The sequence below is a fragment of the Zonotrichia albicollis genome, chromosome Z, assembly GCF_047830755.1.
Source record: "Zonotrichia albicollis isolate bZonAlb1 chromosome Z, bZonAlb1.hap1, whole genome shotgun sequence".
In the NCBI taxonomy this organism is placed as follows: Eukaryota; Metazoa; Chordata; class Aves; order Passeriformes; family Passerellidae; genus Zonotrichia; species Zonotrichia albicollis.
Window position 1 is genome coordinate 40895483 of NC_133860.1, and position 12186 is coordinate 40907668.

The following is a 12186-nucleotide window of genomic DNA, read 5'->3' on the forward strand; positions in this document are numbered from 1 at the left end:
AGAGAGTAGTGCATGGCCTTCTGCTTCCCCTCCTCAGGAAGCTGCTGACTGCTAGAGGCTCCTGCCTAGGCAATTCCACCTCAAAAACATGGCAATGACAGCAAACAGAAAGGAGCTGGGACAGAGGAGCTCAGGCTTTGCAACCATGAGGATCAGAAGGAAGGCTACTGACACATCCTTGGCAGAACCATTTTTAACTGGAGCATTGTTTGGACCTTTTTCAGGTGGAAAGGAGAGGAACAATGAAAAGGAAAGCAAGAGCCAACAATCAGCCGTGAGTTTTGGCCTAGGGTTAAAGGGCAGCAAACTGGAGGAATGGCCAGGAGGAGAACTGCTCTTTCACACTCACGCTGGGATGGCTTCAAGCCTGTGCAGCCACAGGAAGGCTCTCTCGAGCACTTGCCTTTCTTACCTCCACCTCCTTCTTCCTTCAGACACATCAATGTTGGCAGCGACTTTCAGGCTGAGCTCCCAGAGCTGCAGAGCAGAGCACCAAGTGAGGATGAAGAGCCTGCAACCCTGGTCTGGAAGCCCTGGGGGGAAGATGACTCTGACATGGAAAAACCTGACAGAGGTAGCTTCTCTTCAAGCTTTTCTTCCACCCCTGACATACTTGGGTCTTTCAAAAGCTCCTTTTGCATAGAAAGGCAGCTTTTTGCAGCCTCTGCTTCTCTCCCTGTCTCGCCCATCTTCCCATCTACAAGTGTTAGAGGCAAGGAGAATGCTCTGCTTCTGCAGCAGAGCAGGAAAAAGAGCAAGCATCTTGCTCTCCAAATTGCTCAGGCCCATTTGCCACTGCAAGAGGGGAGACTGGCCTCCCCTTCTTCTTACAGAAGCTGCTTTGAAGGGAGAGCCAGCACTGCGGGGGCCCTCGCTTCAGCTGGCCCTGCCTTTGCTCTCCTTTTCATGCTCTCCAAGCTGCTGCATTTAGCTCCCGGCCTTTCCTTGCGCCTTGCATGGCAACCTTTGCCCTTGCTGGCCTCAAGGCTGACTTTGGCTGGGTTTTTGTTGTGCTTGCAGTAAGAGAACTGCTGGACATGGCCAGCTCCCGTGGCATTCCCGGGGCAGCAGCTGACCTGGAGCGCGCCCTGCACTGCCTGCACCAGGCACGCGGCAGCGTTGCGGTAAGAAGCGGCTCTGTGGGCGCACACAAGAGGGCACAGGGAATGCACAAGGCCCGCCCACTGGGACAGCCTTTCCTGCCTGCTCCTTCAAGGAGTGTCTTTCTAGGGAGCAGAGCACTGGCTGCCTGCTGTGTCTCCTCCAGCTGCGTCAGGGCTGAGCCCAAAGGGCTCCAGCAGGGACAATCTCCCTCCTGCAGGTGGCGGCGCAAGGCCCTGCAGCCTGCTGCCTTGGAAATGGCCTGCCCGTCTGGGTTCTCTAAGACATTTGGAGGGGAAATTCCCACAAGCCTCAGTCAGCTGAGGCCATTCTGGCTGCAGCAGGAGCAAAATCATTACGTTGGTGAGCAAAATGCCACTCTTGGGGACCAGGATTAAAGGGCTGGGCAGTAAAAACTAGGCACTGGCATCAAATCCCAGGCTCTCACCCACACGGCATACAGTTGCTTGAATGTCTGAAGAGGCAAAGTAGCTGAAAGGCAGCATCTCTGATTTTTGGCTCATTTTGGATGTGGTGCGGTGGCTAAAGCCTTTTCCCCTTGGATCTTGCAGGAGGCTCTGGAGATGTTGCTCTCAGGGGGGCCTGCGACAACTCAAGGCCATCCCTTGGCCGATTATCATTACGCAGGTAAGCAAAGCAGAGCTTCTTCCTTCACTGGCAGATGCTGCCGTCCCCTTCATTGTTGTGGCAAGCGTTTCTGCTTTAACAAATTGGGCTTAACACCAGCACAAGGTCTTGTCTTCTCGGCGGGTGGGGAAAGCACCAGCATCTAGTCCTTCAGCTTGACTTGTTTTCCAGTCCTTTTCCCTGGGCAATGCCTGCTCTTGTCTTCATCACCTTCTCAGGGAGCAGACATGTACTCACACGTCAATGATGGCCTGCTACCATTTGCTTTTTGTGGCCACTGGGATCTACTTCATGTGGATCCAGGGATCCATTTTCCTGCTGCTTTTTATTGCCAGGCTCTGACAGATGGACACCTGAGGAGAAGGACTCCTTCCAAAAGGCTTTCCACACCTATGGCAAGGATTTCCATCTCATCCAGAAGCAGGTAAAGCCGCAGGACATTCTTTACCTGAGCAGATCATCACCAGCAAAGCTTGCTTATGTCTGCTAACAAGCACTGGCCTTCAGTCTCTCTCTTCTCAAGTACCAAAACTGTTCAAGTAGTAACAAAACAGGACATCAAAGGCCTGTGTGAAAAGGATGATCCTGTCTCTCCAGCCCTTTTCTCCAAGCTCTTTTGGAAGATAAAGCTTTATTCTCTCAGACTTTTTGCGCAATTCTGCTGCTGCTTCCACAAGACATTGTGCTGGCATGACTGCAGTGAAGCCGGGAAAGAAGAGCTGTGCTAGATGCATTTCTTGTTGATCTGTGCATTACGTCTGTTGCCACGTAGCATGATACACGGTTTACTACATTGCATGATGCCTCTCTTTCTCCATGTTGATTTCATTTTACACCCTCCTCCATTTACTTCATGATTTTACTTCCTAGTTTACTCCATCTTCTACTTTTTCCCCAATGCACCCTACCAAGGAATTTTAGATTCCTTCTTTTTCCCTTCCCAACAGATCCAGACTAAGACCGTGGCACAGTGTGTGGAGTACTACTACACCTGGAAAAAGGAGCATCCAGTTGCCAGCACTCTTGCTCAGGTGAGGGGGAAGAAAATCCAGGTGTGCCAGGAGGGTGGAGAAACTGGGAGAAGGGGACAAAACCTGCTGGCGAGCCATGCCAGACACCGCTTTGCCAGGATCACATCAGCCCGTGCGCTGGCAAAGGCGCAGCAGATGCTGCCCAGGCCTTCCTTCTGCTGCTGCCCTGAAATACGCCATTCTGGAGCCTAACTTTGGGCCAAGAAAGCCCCACCACCACCCAAATGGGCTTTGGCTCTCTACGGATGCGTTTCTCAAGGGCTGCCACCTTAGCTGACTCCAATCAGACCCTTCCTTCCCCGCTTAATTCCCCCTGACATCAGCAATCCCTGTGTTCAGGGAGATGCTGCAAACATTCAGGCAGATTTTGTACATTCCCACCATACTCCCCAGGAAGGAGCTGCCAGTGCTGTGGCTCCCCTCACACTTTCCTTAACAGCAAAGAGCAATTGGGTTGGCAATAGTGAGAGAGAGAGAGGGAGAGACTATTCTGGGTTGTATAAAGTGTCTAACCATGTGTCTTCTCAAATTTGACTGAATTTCCATCCCATTCCCAAGACATTTCTGGAGGAAAACCAGAGGGAAATAGATGTTAGGCAGAGAGGTAGAAATAAGAAATGTCGAATTCTAGAGAGCCACACATTTATGCCACCCCTTTGGCCTGTAGAAAAGAGGAGCATTTCCCTCCAAGCTCTGCCTTGGCAGCCCGCCGCAGCCCACTGGCAAAGGCAGCCGTTTGCTCAGCTCTTGAGGCTTTGGAAGGATTTCCTTAGGCCGATAGATTTTTGTGCTGGATGCAGGCATTTCCAGCTTTCTGAGGGGAAGGAAACATTGAAACAGGATTCTTTGATTTCCAGGCCGTGGGCAAAGCCAAGAGGAGCAAAAGCCCCCCCAGAAAGGAGGAGGGGCAGACAGGGAAGAGAAGCCGCAAGAGGGCTGGCAGCGCCGAGTGTCCCTGCTGCCAACCGCGCCAGCCGCCCCGTTCGGCGGGAGGCCCCTTTCCCTGCGGCCAGTGCAAACGGTGCGCAACTTCCTGCTCCTTCTGCTCCAACCTGCGCCTTTGCACTAAAACAGGCTGACCCTTTGCAAAGGCGCCGCAGGGCAAGCTCACGCCACTTGCACCATCGCCCCTCGCAGCCCTGCTCAAGCGTACAACCCACCTCAAACCCAAACAGCTCCCTTCAAACCCAGCCTTCACAATCAAACCTTGCCATGCCCCAACCAGACACACTGCATCCAAGTAGCAGCAGATGCATCAAAGCTTCCTTTGATGCTGCTGATCAAATTCCAAATAGGATGCAACAAAAGGAGGAAGACATTTCAAGGCATTGAAACAAGAAAGGTTGGACTCATGGGCTGATCAATTCACAATGTGCCACTGCCCAAAAAGACAGAAATTTGGACTTAAACGGAGATCTTGGCGCTTGCTTCAATGGTGTGTACTAAATTGACCAATGTACTAAATTGACCAAATTTGTTTCCTATCTTCCAGGGTGTTTGAAACCATCAAGGAAAGGAACAAACACAGGAGAAGACATCGGCCTCGCAAGGAAGCAGAGCCTCTCCCCAAGAAGAAAAGACCAAATTAGACAAGGCTGCGGCTTGTCCAGGCCTAGCAAGGCTTAGGCGTCAATAGGACTAGTTAGGAATAGGACTGATTTTTACGCTTTTAGACTTGTTGAAATTCTACTTAGTTAGTTTACATGATAGGAATCTCCTTCATTTCTTAGTTAAGTTACATGCATATTATTCAAGATTCTTTAGTAGTATTAGATTTATCAGTACCTGCAAGACATTTAGTGTTAGTTACGATCCGTCTTTTACCATTTCACCTTTATTGAGACAGAATCTGTTTTTATCATTAAACCGTGTTTGTTCCACTTTGTCTTTTGGTCTGTGTGAAATCACTCCAGCAACGTTTGTTCCATTTGCCTGCTGTTGCAAACACAGCACACTCCCTGACAGGAGAATCTGGGCACGCACCACCTCCCCCAGGCACAGCCCCTTGCTCAGCTGGCAGGACTGGCAAAGTTGTGTCTCCTTTACTGCCAGGGAAAGAACGCGGGCGCTTCATCCTTTGACTACTAAACATCTCAGCTGCCAGTGGAAAGGGAGGCTTTGTTTAATTCAATCAATTGGATCTAAATGACAGCTCTGCTCTCACCATCTTTTCTGCCTCAAAGCAACGGCTTTAGTCATTTTGTAGCCCAGCAACATAACTTTGTTTCATTTTGGGGGACTGATGGACCTGACCACCTTGGAGCACGTTTCTAGAACCCCTCCGATTCTATCACATTCATAACCACATGCACCACAAAGGTATCAGTAGTCCAGTTTCAGTTTCTCTTGAAAGGAACACTCTCCCGCCCTGGGCCTCCACCAATCTCCTCAGCTAAAGCAGAGCGGCTGGCATCATTATCCTCTCTCTGGCTTCCCACACTTCAGGTATTTGCAGCAAAGAAGAAGCAAAGTCCCTCTTTTATCTAGCCCAGCAAATGGCACTGCCCAGCAAGCCTTTGGTGGCAGGGGCTGTGCAGGGTGGAGAGGGGGCCAGGGAGGGGGCAATTGCCAGGCTGCTTCTGGGAAGCGCAGGCAAGCTTGCCCTTGTCTGATGGAGCCAGTGCAGCTGGCCTTTGGAGCCTACAAAGTGTCTGCCTTGCAGTGCCACTTGGTACAGCTGCCCCCTCACTTTGCTGCCCTGTGCGCAACATGCAGCTGGGAAGGAAGCAAGATGGGCACTGAAGCAAGATTTGCTTTGCCTTAACAATAGGCAGGAAAGCAGCAAAACTGGCTGGCTTTGGTCCTATCTGGCATCTAAGTATGAAAAGAAACGTGAAGGCCGTCTGTGTGGAAAGGTAATTCCGTCAGCGTTCCTGTCTTAGAGGAATCCCCGAGTCTTTTGAGACAAACACTTAGCTTCTCCAAGGGAGCTGCAAGAGGGATGTAGAAATTCTGCATTCATGTGTGCTGCAGAAATGCCACTGTGCTGTCCCTGTGTGTGTGTGTGTGTGTGTGTCCCCATCATTTCCCCTGAGAAACATTCTGTTTCTCCAAGTTTCAGGGAAGGAATGATGAGGTGAGAGACCAGCTCAGAGGCCCAAGGAGGGAAAACATCAAGTGACATAATTGGGCACCAAACGGAGATTTGACAAAGGGGGCAGCATGAACGCCTCCACTTTGAGAGGAAGCTTTGAAGTTGGCTCTCTGCTGAACAACTTGCGCATTCCCACTCCTCTCAGAGCTGGAGGAGAGCCTGTGGGAGGAGTTGTGCTTCTTCTCCAGGGCAGGAGATGAGCTCTGGGCCCTTGGACACAGCCAGCCTCCTGGGCACGTTCAGCTGGGGACACCTTGCAGAGAAGCAGTGAGGAGAGCCACGGCTGTCCCTGCACTGCTTTTGCCCGTCTCCTCAGACCATGCAGGTCAAAAGGCCAATGGCAAGGGTCTCAGAGCAAGCTTGCAGCAGCAGAAGTAAAAGGGGCAAAGGTAGCCCATGCCTGTTTGTGTGCCATGGCTCCCCTGGGCTTCTACATGGAATGTTGGGCTGTGCCCATGGCAACTGTCGTTGTCTCCTGCTCCTGCGGCCGTTGGTGGAACGCTGCTGGAGCAGCACTGGAGCAGCAGCTGCAGGATCAGCTCCTGGGCTGTCCCTGACCAGCCGCCTCCTGCACTCAGCGCCACACCCGGCCTCTGCACCCACATCCTCGTCTCCCCGCCTGCCTCCAGGCATCCCCACAGCACTTGGGCACCGTCAAAGGTAAGAAAATCCCCGTTTGCCCTCAAAGCACTAACACAAGGCCACCAGGCTCCAGCTGCCTCTCCCACCAACCACGACACGCAGCCTGCGTGCTCACTTTCCCCACACCAGCTTCCATGTCAAAGCGGGCTGCACCTTGCCAAGGAATCGTCTTGCCTCCCGGGCAAACACAGACACTTCCATAGAGGATGCAGAGAGCTGTCACAGTGCACTTGCAGATCCTCTTCCACAGATCACCTGCTTCAAAGTTCTTGGCACCCATTGCACTCCTAAACCCAGCTTTTGGTGACCCCAAAACAAATTGTTCATGGCTGAGGAGTTCAGGCCTTCAGTGTCAACAAATCCCATTATGCCCTGACTCAGCTCACACCTGCTCCAAAGCTGCAAAAACAAGAATGATGGCACTTCTCCTCTGGGACCCCTGTCATTCAGGCCATGCAAGCATTTGACCGGCCTTGTCCTCAACCACAGGTGTTCAACTTCAAAAATCATCTGCTATCAGCAATCCTTATGTGCTTGCATAGTTACGTCTCTGATAGGAACATTCTCTTTTCCTATCGTATAGATACTTTTTTGCAATGCATGTAGGGCTGGTTCCGCCTCATGCTTAGGGGCAACTGGGAAATGCCGTCTTCTCAAGAACACAATCACAGTACCAGAGAATTTTCTGGCTTGGAAGGGATTCTCAAAGATCACTGAGCCCAACTGCGGGGCAGCCTCAACAATCACACCCTGTGCCCAAGAGCGCTGTCCAAACAATTTTGGAGCTCCGTCAGCCTTGGTGCTGGGACCTCTTTCCTGGACAGCCTCTTCCAGTGGCCAAGCACCCTCTGGCTCTGAAGAGCCTTTTCCTTCTATCCACCCTAAGCCTGCACTGGCACATCTTGCAGGCCATTCTCTTGGGTGTTCCCAGTGGCTCCAGGACTGAAGAGAGTAGTGCATGGCCTTCTGCTTCCCCTCCTCAGGAAGCTGCTGACTGCTAGAGGCTCCTGCCTAGGCAATTCCACCTCAAAAACATGGCAATGACAGCAAACAGAAAGGAGCTGGGACAGAGGAGCTCAGGCTTTGCAACCATGAGGATCAGAAGGAAGGCTACTGACACATCCTTGGCAGAACCATTTTTAACTGGAGCATTGTTTGGACCTTTTTCAGGTGGAAAGGAGAGGAACAATGAAAAGGAAAGCAAGAGCCAACAATCAGCCGTGAGTTTTGGCCTAGGGTTAAAGGGCAGCAAACTGGAGGAATGGCCAGGAGGAGAACTGCTCTTTCACACTCACGCTGGGATGGCTTCAAGCCTGTGCAGCCACAGGAAGGCTCTCTCGAGCACTTGCCTTTCTTACCTCCACCTCCTTCTTCCTTCAGACACATCAATGTTGGCAGCGACTTTCAGGCTCAGCTCCCAGAGCTGCAGAGCAGAGCACCAAGTGAGGATGAAGAGCCTGCAACCCTGCTCTGGAAGCCCTGGGGGGAAGATGACTCTGACATGGAAAAACCTGACAGAGGTAGCTTCTCTTCAAGCTTTTCTTCCACCCCTGACATACTTGGGTCTTTCAAAAGCTCCTTTTGCATAGAAAGGCAGCTTTTTGCAGCCTCTGCTTCTCTCCCTGTCTCGCCCATCTTCCCATCTACAAGTGTTAGAGGCAAGGAGAATGCTCTGCTTCTGCAGCAGAGCAGGAAAAAGAGCAAGCATCTTGCTCTCCAAATTGCTCAGGCCCATTTGCCACTGCAAGAGGGGAGATTGGCCTCCACTTCTTCTTACAGAAGCTGCTTTGAAGGGAGAGCCAGCACTGCGGGGGCCCTCGCTTCAGCTGGCCCTGCCTTTGCTCTCCTTTTCATGCTCTCCAAGCTGCTGCATTTAGCTCCCGGCCTTTCCTTGCGCCTTGCATGGCAACCTTTGCCCTTGCTGGCCTCAAGGCTGACTTTGGCTGGGTTTTTGTTGTGCTTGCAGTAAGAGAACTGCTGGACATGGCCAGCTCCCGTGGCATTCCCGGGGCAGCAGCTGACCTGGAGCGCGCCCTGCACTGCCTGCACCAGGCACGCGGCAGCGTTGCGGTAAGAAGCGGCTCTGTGGGCGCACACAAGAGGGCACAGGGAATGCACAAGGCCCGCCCACTGGGACAGCCTTTCCTGCCTGCTCCTTCAAGGAGTGTCTTTCTAGGGAGCAGAGCACTGGCTGCCTGCTGTGTCTCCTCCAGCTGCGTCAGGGCTGAGCCCAAAGGGCTCCAGCAGGGACAATCTCCCTCCTGCAGGCGGCGGCGCAAGGCCCTGCAGCCTGCTGCCTTGGAAATGGCCTGCCCGTCTGGGTTCTCTAAGACATTTGGAGGGGAAATTCCCACAAGCCTCAGTCAGCTGAGGCCATTCTGGCTGCAGCAGGAGCAAAATCATTACGTTGGTGAGCAAAATGCCACTCTTGGGGACCAGGATCAAAGGGCTGGGCAGCAAAAACTAGGCACTGGCATCAAATCCCAGGCTCTCACCCACATGGCATACAGTTGCTTGAATGTCTGAAGAGGCAAAGTAGCTGAAAGGCAGCATCTCTGATTTTTGGCTCATTTTGGATGTGGTGCGGTGGCTAAAGCCTTTTCCCCTTGGATCTTGCAGGAGGCTCTGGAGATGTTGCTCTCAGGGGGGCCTGCGACAACTCAAGGCCATCCCTTGGCCGATTATCATTACGCAGGTAAGCAAAGCAGAGCTTCTTCCTTCACTGGCAGATGCTGCCGTCCCCTTCATTGTTGTGGCAAGCGTTTCTGCTTTAACAAATTGGGCTTAACACCAGCACAAGGTCTTGTCTTCTCGGCGGGTGGGGAAAGCACCAGCATCTAGTCCTTCAGCTTGACTTGTTTTCCAGTCCTTTTCCCTGGGCAATGCCTGCTCTTGTCTTCATCACCTTCTCAGGGAGCAGACATGTACTCACACGTCAATGATGGCCTGCTACCATTTGCTTTTTGTGGCCACTGGGATCTACCTCATGTGGATCCAGGGATCCATTTTCCTGCTGCTTTTTATTGCCAGGCTCTGACAGATGGACACCTGAGGAGAAGGACTCCTTCCAAAAGGCTTTCCACACCTATGGCAAGGATTTCCATCTCATCCAGAAGCAGGTAAAGCCGCAGGACATTCTTTACCTGAGCAGATCATCACCAGCAAAGCTTGCTTATGTCTGCTAACAAGCACTGGCCTTCAGTCTCTCTCTTCTCAAGTACCAAAACTGTTCAAGTAGTAACAAAACAGGACATCAAAGGCCTGTGTGAAAAGGATGATCCTGTCTCTCCAGCCCTTTTCTCCAAGCTCTTTTGGAAGATAAAGCTTTATTCTCTCAGACTTTTTGCGCAATTCTGCTGCTGCTTCCACAAGACATTGTGCTGGCATGACTGCAGTGAAGCCGGGAAAGAAGAGCTGTGCTAGATGCATTTCTTGTTGATCTGTGCATTACGTCTGTTGCCACGTAGCATGATACACGGTTTACTACATTGCATGATGCCTCTCTTTCTCCATGTTGATTTCATTTTACACCCTCCTCCATTTACTTCATGATTTTACTTCCTAGTTTACTCCATCTTCTACTTTTTCCCCAATGCACCCTACCAAGGAATTTTAGATTCCTTCTTTTTCCCTTCCCAACAGATCCAGACTAAGACCGTGGCACAGTGTGTGGAGTACTACTACACCTGGAAAAAGGAGCATCCAGTTGCCAGCACTCTTGCTCAGGTGAGGGGGAAGAAAATCCAGGCGTGCCAGGAGGGTGGAGAAACTGGGAGAAGGGGACAAAACCTGCTGGCGAGCCATGCCAGACACCGCTTTGCCAGGATCACATCAGCCCGTGCGCTGGCAAAGGCGCAGCAGATGCTGCCCAGGCCTTCCTTCTGCTGCTGCCCTGAAATACGCCATTCTGGAGCCTAACTTTGGGCCAAGAAAGCCCCACCACCACCCAAATGGGCTTTGGCTCTCTACGGATGCGTTTCTCAAGGGCTGCCACCTTAGCTGACTCCAATCAGACCCTTCCTTCCCCGCTTAATTCCCCCTGACATCAGCAATCCCTGTGTTCAGGGAGATGCTGCAAACATTCAGGCAGATTTTGTACATTCCCACCATACTCCCCAGGAAGGAGCTGCCAGTGCTGTGGCTCCCCTCACACTTTCCTTAACAGCAAAGAGCAATTGGGTTGGCAATAGTGAGAGAGAGAGAGGGAGAGACTATTCTGGGTTGTATAAAGTGTCTAACCATGTGTCTTCTCGAATGTGACTGAATTTCCATCCCATTCCCAAGACATTTCTGGAGGAACACCAGAGGGAAATAGATGTTAGGCAGAGAGGTAGAAATAAGAAATGTCGAATTCTAGAGAGCCACACATTTATGCCACCCCTTTGGCCTGTGGAAAAGAGGAGCATTTCCCTCCAAGCTCTGCCTTGGCAGCCCGCCGCAGCCCACTGGCAAAGGCAGCCGTTTGCTCAGCTCTTGAGGCTTTGGAAGGATTTCCTGAGGCCGATAGATTTTTGTGCTGGATGCAGGCATTTCCAGCTTTCTGAGGGGAAGGAAACATTGAAACAGGATTCTTTGATTTCCAGGGCGTGGGCAAAGCCAAGAGGAGCAAAAGCCCCCCCAGAAAGGAGGAGGGGCAGACAGGGAAGAGAAGCCGCAAGAGGGCTGGCAGCGCCGAGTGTCCCTGCTGCCAACCGCGCCAGCCGCCCCGTTCGGCGGGAGGCCCCTTTCCCTGCGGCCAGTGCAAACGGTGCGCAACTTCCTGCTCCTTCTGCTCCAACCTGCGCCTTTGCACTAAAACAGGCTGACCCTTTGCAAAGGCGCCGCAGGGCAAGCTCACGCCACTTGCACCATCGCCCCTCGCAGCCCTGCTCAAGCGTACAACCCACCTCAAACCCAAACAGCTCCCTTCAAACCCAGCCTTCACAATCAAACCTTGCCATGCCCCAACCAGACACACTGCATCCAAGTAGCAGCAGATGCATCAAAGCTTCCTTTGATGCTGCTGATCAAATTCCAAATAGGATGCAACAAAAGGAGGAAGACATTTCAAGGCATTGAAACAAGAAAGGTTGGATTCATGGGCTGATCAATTCACAATGTGCCACTGCCCAAAAAGACAGAAATTTGGACTTAAACGGAGATCTTGGCGCTTGCTTCAATGGTGTGTACTAAATTGACCAATGTACTAAATTGACCAAATTTGTTTCCTATCTTCCAGGGTGTTTGAAACCATCAAGGAAAGGAACAAACACAGGAGAAGACATCGGCCTCGCAAGGAAGCAGAGCCTCTCCCCAAGAAGAAAAGACCAAATTAGACAAGGCTGCGGCTTGTCCAGGCCTAGCAAGGCTTAGGCGTCAATAGGACTAGTTAGGAATAGGACTGATTTTTACGCTTTTAGACTTGTTGAAATTCTACTTAGTTAGTTTACATGATAGGAATCTCCTTCATTTCTTAGTTAAGTTACATGCATATTATTCAAGATTCTTTAGTAGTATTAGATTTATCAGTACCTGCAAGACATTTAGTGTTAGTTACGATCCGTCTTTTACCATTTCACCTTTATTGAGACAGAATCTGTTTTTATCATTAAACCGTGTTTGTTCCACTTTGTCTTTTGGTCTGTGTGAAATCACTCCAGCAACGTTTGTTCCATTTGCCTGCTGTTGCAA